General features: G+C 44.8%; 1 protein-coding gene across 1 annotated transcript in view; it reads left to right on the plus strand.

The window, feature by feature from the left end:
• CCND2 (cyclin D2) overlaps positions 1–6,922 on the plus strand; it is a 32,515-nt gene that overhangs the window by 16,621 nt on the left and 8,972 nt on the right. The window lies entirely within an intron of this gene.

The following is a 6,922-nucleotide window of genomic DNA, read 5'->3' on the forward strand; positions in this document are numbered from 1 at the left end:
ATCCTAATTTTCAAGTGCAGTTCTGTGGCTTCTCATGTCTTTTGATTGGAACTGGATTTGCACAGAAAAAGGGACATTTCTAATTCTGAATGCAAATCATAGAACCATGGAATGGCCTGTGTTGGAAGGGACCTTAAATATCATCCAGTTCCAACTCCTTGGCATGGGCAGGGACACCTTCCACTATCCCAGGTTCCTCAGAGCCCCATCCAACCTGGCCTTGGACACTTCCAGGGATGGGGCAGCCACAGCTTCTCTGGGCAACCTGTGCCAGGGCCTCTCAACCCTCCCAGGGAAGAATTTCTTCCTAATATCCAATCTAAACCTGCTCTCTGTCATTTTGAAGCCATTCCCCCTTCTCCTGTCACTCCAGGCCCTTGGAAGAAGTCTCTTTCCATCTTCCTTGTGGGCTCTCTTCAGGTCCTGGAAGGCCACAGTTAGGTCACCCCAAAGCTTCTCTTCTCCAGGCTGAACAATCCCAACTCTCTCAGCCTTTCCTCACAGCAGAGCTGCTCCATCCCTCTGATCATCTTGGTGTCCTTCCTCTGGACTCGCTCCAAAAGGAAGGACATTGACGTTTTTGGAGCGAGTCCAGAAGAAGCCACCAAGATGATCAGAGGGATGGAGCACCTCTGCTGTGTGGAAAGGCTGAGAGAATTGGGTGTAAGGCCCTTTTGCAGCATCTTGCAGATTGGACAAACTTTTATCTCCTGTGTTGAATTTTTTTACCCAGATTGTTTCAGTCTGAAAGCAAATACCTACCACAATAGCTCAGTAGTTCTTAAATGATTAGAAGAAAACAAAATGGGCTTTTTTTGAATTGAAAATTTCTTTACACCTTTTAAATTTAGCAGACTTTTTTTGTCAGAAATTTGCTTTTTGTCATCCTGGTGAAAATCTTTCCAACTGAGACTATGTTCCTTCGGATAAAAACAAAAAGACACTCTTCCCAAATAACAAAGAACTCTGAATGTTTTACTGGTCTCATCTCCTTTCCAAATATCTGTTGGCACTGGGTAGAGACAAACTTTCTTCCCTTTGCTCCTGGGGTCAGCCCCCAGCAGCACAGACAATGGAGGAGAGTTTCAGTCCCCAAATCGGAGCACACTTGGGATAAAAGGAGCTTCTGGATAATTTAATTGCTAAGAAATAGAAGTCTCTGCAGAAGTTGGAGGTGCTGTCATTTTTTTTCAAGGTGTTTCCGTTGTTGTGACCTTAACTCCCTGCAAGCTTTGAAGTCTCAGTCCAACCGAAGGTGACCAATATTTTTAACTTGGACAAAACAATGTATTTTTCATTAGCCAGCTATTTGGATTTGGGAGAAATATTTTGGTAGAAATTTCCTTCGTGACTTCTGCATTGGAAAAATGCAAAAGGGCCCAGGACTGGAAACTTTCATCCCACATGTTAACACTTGAGAGAGAAAGAAACAACTGAAAACATGGTTTCAGGGGCAGTCTTAGCAATAGGTAGTAATACCAGCCTCATGTGTAAAATGTATTGTTGGAAAAAAATGTACTGGCTAGATTGTGTAAGAGTTAGCCCAGGGCTGTGTTAATAAAGAGTAAAGACTATTGTAATATATTTTACACTAGGACTTAATTAAAGTTGAATGAGCAGATTCAGTTCTCTCACTTCCTAATTTCTGATGCCTGAGAGCTGTTCTTGCAGTGACACAATTAATTCCTTGTCACTGTGCGAATGATTTTGTTTTCAATGGGGAGGTTAGGGAAGAGGGGGAAGTGAGAGTTCCTGGGCTTCAGGAGCATCACATGGTAGAAAAGCAGGGGAACTCACAGAAATTACAGTTCTACAGAGCAAAAACTTCTTGCCTCCCTGTGCCTCGTGGCACAGGAACCATCAGGAGGCTGGGGGAGGGTCCTTCTCAAACCAGATGGTGCTGGGGCCTTCTGATCCTTTTTGGTTTTGGAGTGTGTGGTTGCTTAGCATGGGAACAGATGACAGGACTTTCCTATTGGCTTTTCAAAAGATGTCACTGTCCGAGGTGAATCATAATTCTATGATTCTATGAAAAATTTCAGCTTCAAAGCTCCAAGCATATGAAAAGAGAGAGTGATAATGAAACCCTGATGCAGCTTAACTGCAGTGAGCTCTTCTGAACTTTGACTGGTTTATAATGATAATTTAAGGATGCAGTCTATTTGCTGGGAAATAGCAGCATAAACCAGGAGGCTGAAATCAATGGAGTTACTCTAGATTGTAATTACACTAGAGCTTGATGTTTAGTGCTAAAATGAATGTTTTTAATGTATATTTCATCAAGAATTAGACCAAAAAATATGTTATTAATAAACAACATGTAATTTAGAGCCCAGCTGTTGGGTAAGCAAGCAACCAACACGCTGGTTGTTTGAGACACATTGGTGTTGGATATCCTTGTAGGAATCCAAAGCAGTGCTCCAGACTTTAGACAGGATTGCACAAAGCATCCTGTCAGTGTCATTCTAAAGATAACAGTTATTTCTGATAAATCGGTGCCCTGGGCTGTTTGGCGAAGGGTAAATCACAGCCTGGAGAAACAGTGACAACAGGGCCATGCAAACCTTGGTTTCATTACTCCTTCCCCCTACCAAAATAAACACCAGGGAGCTGCTCTTGGAGGAGCTGAGAAGCTCAGTAGCCTTAGGGGTAGTGAAAGTAGCTCTGCGTGGTGTATTTGAGTTGCCTGTTGTGGTTGTTATTGTCCCAAAGAGTCATTGAGAGCTACTCCCACATAACTTAGGGAGGTGATTTGCCCCCTCTACTCTGCCCCCATGAGATCCTACCTGGACACCTGTAGGTTGTCCTCAACATAAGGACGTGGAACTGTTGGAGCAAGTCCAGAGGAGGCCATGAAGTTGATAAGGGGATTGGAGCACCTCCCCTATGAAGCCAGGCTGAGAAAGTTGGGGATGTTCAGCCTGGAGAAGAGAAGGTTGTGTGGAGGCCTCACAGCACCTTCCAGTATCTGAAGGGGCCTCAAGGGAAGCCGGGGAGGAACTTTACCTCAGGAATTGTAGGGACAGGACAAGGGGGAGTGGTTTCAGACCGAAACAAGGGAAATTTAGTTTAGCTATATGGAAGAAATTCTTCCATGTGGGGATGGTGAGGCCCTGGCACAGATTACCCAGAGAAGCTGTGGCTGCCCCATCCCTGGAAGTGTCCAAGGCCAGGATGGATGGGGCTCTGAGCGACCTGGGATAGTGGAAGGTTTCCCTGCCCACAGCAGGGAATTGGAACCGGGTGATTGGGTGATCCCAATCCAAACCATTCTGTGATTATGTGATTATGTGATTCTGACTTCACACAGCTCTGCAGGATGGGGATTGCATGTTCCATTCTGTTCTCCTGCCAGGGGGTGGGAACATTCCCTTTGTTGTTGCTTGCAGAGGAGAGGCTGGTGGGCAAAGAGTTAAGAGACCTACTCACAGGAAACCGTGGAGCTCCCTGCGCATCTCTTGGTGGGTCATTGCAATGGAAAAACAAACAACTCAGGAAGTCAGGAATTTCCATAGCATCCCAGATCAGCACTCCAGTGGGAGCAGTATCCTGTCCCTGGTGGAGCTCCATGCTTCGGAGGAGGATACCAGCATCCCTGCTGAGCACAAGTATGAGATGTGAGGAAGGATAGCTGAGTGGGCAGGGCACATTTTAAGGCCTTGCAATCAGTATTCTGCTTTGCCACAGACCTGTGTCGGGTAAATCCATCCTTTCACTTCCTGGATGAGCAGCCATCCGTCAGTTCAGTGTGTCAGCTTGCTAGCCTTGGGTCTGGGAGCTGTCTCCCTGGGCATGCCTGGGAGTGTTCCTGTAAATCATGTCCAGGGCAGGTGTGCCCTGGCCTGATTTCTGCTTGCAGGGAATTTGGTCTGGGCCCCCAGATCTCCTCCCAGAGGAGAAATACAATAAGGTTTCTGAGGAGCTGGAGAAACCACTGCAGAGGTAGGTAGATGAAAATCTTCACCTTGGACCAGAATTTTTTAGGCTTAAGTCAGTGAGAACAAGGCACGCAATAAGTTTTAGACCTCCAAAGGCCCCTTCAGTCTCTTTTCTATGATGCCAAGTAGAAATGTTGAAACTATTATATCATATTAAAAATTTTTTCAGGGTTACATCACTGACAAAAGCCAACAAGGTTACATCCCAAATGAAGCTGATAGTATCTGTTTAATTAGCTTGTAGCACCATGGTCACCAGAAGGGCTAGTTGGGTCCACTGTGTGTGATCAAGGGGTTGTATGTGCACACGAGGAGCATCTTCTCTGAGCCCAGCTCTCAAGGTCGCATCCAGATGGCACAAGGAGTTGTCCTTCCCCAGCTTCAGCAGCTGGGAAGAGGTTTTCAGCCATTGAATATGTGGAGTGGGGCTGTTTTGAAGACTGGACCCACAATAAACGGCATTTAAAATGTCTCCACTTCTGTGTGCCACAGACATATGTCTGTGCTGGGATTTTTTTGTCCCCCAGTCCCTTCCTAAAGATCCCTGCAAATTTCTGCCCAGAAACGAAATTCAGAACCCCCATGCTCAAGAATTCAGTTTCTGTTGAGCTGCAGTGTAAAATCATGGAAATCTATCTTGAATGGGTCGCAATTGAACATTGTCCCTACAGCACATACACCATTTATCCCTTCCTTTGTAGTGTTCAGGGCCTGTGGTTTTGGAACCAAGAAACAGGACTCGCTGTATCTTATCCTGCCTTATTTGTTGCAGACCGCATTTTGTATGCAAGGAAACAACAGGCAAAATAGCCTCTAAAAGAAAGGAAGAATGAGATAGTTTCCTAAGTTGTCTTTGCCTGAGTTGGCAGCTGCTCCATTTCATTCAGCTTTTTGTTCCCTAGTGAGTGCTGTGCGTGTGTAGCAACAATGGGGTGATGCAGTTACACCGCGGGCTCATGGCGGAGTTCCGTCAGATCCATTCATAAATACGGCACTCCGAGGAAGCCAGGCCCCCTGAGGAACCCCGAGGAACCGGCTCCACAGCCAGGGGAGCTCACAGGCCATGGAGAGTCTGGTCGGAGACTGGCCCTCGACCTCTGGCGGGGAATCCTCACTCAGCTCTGTGTGACACAGGCAGGTTGTCACAGCTTTTTTAAAACCCCCTTTCTCAATAAACCCTCAGGGCGTTTGTTACAGCAGGGTAAAATTCCCAGCTTTTCACAGCTGCAAAGTATTACCTGTTTGAAAGAGCTTGAAATCCCAAGTCACACTGAGCAGGGAGTACCATTCCAGGTACTCTGCCCCTGGATCACCCTTGCTGGTGTTTTGGCTTTACTCTCACTTTTTCCCTGTCCTAAAAATATTGTTCTCTCCTACTGCAATGAGAAATAACCCAGAGGAGCAACAGGAAACAAACTGACTGTTGAAGCAAACAGTGAAACTGAATCTAGAAAGAACACTGGTGAAAGTGCTGGAAAGGCCTAAAGATTGCAGACAAAAATGTCCCATCTTTCATATGCTTAATGCTAGTCACCTTATTTATTGCATCACTGCAGTAATGTAGCAATAGTAAGTGGAGAAATTCTGGCATAGATGAGGTTTTTTGGGGGTTGTTTTGTTCTTAAGATGAGATGTCCTTGTTAGTTCGCATGAAATGCCCTTTGGAACAGCACATTGCTTTTCTGTACTTGCAGGTGGAAAAAGAGACATAGACACTTATCTGTGATTGATGCTCTTTGTTACAGTAGCGAAACCACACATTTAGGAGGGAAAATAATTTTGTTTTTAAACTGCACCCGTGAGCTGTGAGATCACTGTGATACAGTAAATACAGTAAATGGATATGATATTCCTACAGCAGCTTTCCAGGCTCTTGCTCTGGAGAATGCTGGCGAGCTCAAGGACCAGGACTCGGCATACGAAGGCCCCACTTTGGGAAGGAATCCCTGTTTATGTCAACAATGAAGCATGTGCTCTGGAGAGGTTTGAACTGGGGCTTAAATGGGAACCAGTGGAGGAATCCAGCCCTCCCTTTGTAGTCAGGAGTACAGATGAAGCGTTCCACGTTGGAATTTATGTAAACCCCAACTCTTTAATGCATGTATGATTGCTGCTTTCTTAGATTATCCAAGCAATGCATACATAACCTGTGAACCATATTGTCACTTCAGATATATCCAGCATCCTTCCCATTTATCATACCAGGTAAAAAAAAAAGTCTTTTCCTGATTTCCCTTTTGCAATTAGTTTTAAGCAAGAGGAAGAGATCGGGGTGTTAATTTGTGAATTAATTAATGTATATGTGGAAGACCAACCACCCTTTAACACAAAAATGCTGGAAGGTGTTTTAAGCATTCCCAACTTTGGGGCTTGGAGCACTCAGCCAAGCACCTAGGGTTTGGATCTAGGTTCCTAAATCCAGTCGGGAAATGCAGGGGCATCAAAAAGTGTCCAGTAGAGGAATAGCTCAGTATTTTGCACTGTTTGCATACATATATTTTGTATGTATATATTGCTTGTATGTATATATGTTATATATAACAACGGCCCTACTGTTACTCTTCAGCAGCTGATTGTAAAGGAGAGTAGGGTTGCATTTGGCTTTTGGAAGGCCTTGAGAAATGATCCACTCGGGCAGCAAGTGGGATTGTCCTCAACCTGGTTTTTAACTGGCTCAGGCTTTGGCCTTATTTATTCTGTGGTTCCTGATGCACAACCCCTCACCACATAGGTAAGATCTTGTCAAGGGCTAAGCAATATTTAAATTTAGCAGAATATTTTAACCTTGTTAAACAGTACTTTTGTTTTCTTCCTTAAATGCTGCCATAATGTATTTTTTCTGGATTCCCAAATGAGTGCCATCTTGGGTGTGCAAAGGCTGCATTGCTGCAAGGTTCAGACCAGTTTCCACGTACCCAGATGTTTCCCTAAATTTAGTTTCTAATAAGCAGACAAAGGTTAAGGTGCTTTCTGGAGTAAGCTTT

The sequence above is a fragment of the Pseudopipra pipra genome, chromosome 5 (assembly GCF_036250125.1).
Source record: "Pseudopipra pipra isolate bDixPip1 chromosome 5, bDixPip1.hap1, whole genome shotgun sequence".
Lineage (NCBI taxonomy): Eukaryota > Metazoa > Chordata > Aves > Passeriformes > Pipridae > Pseudopipra > Pseudopipra pipra.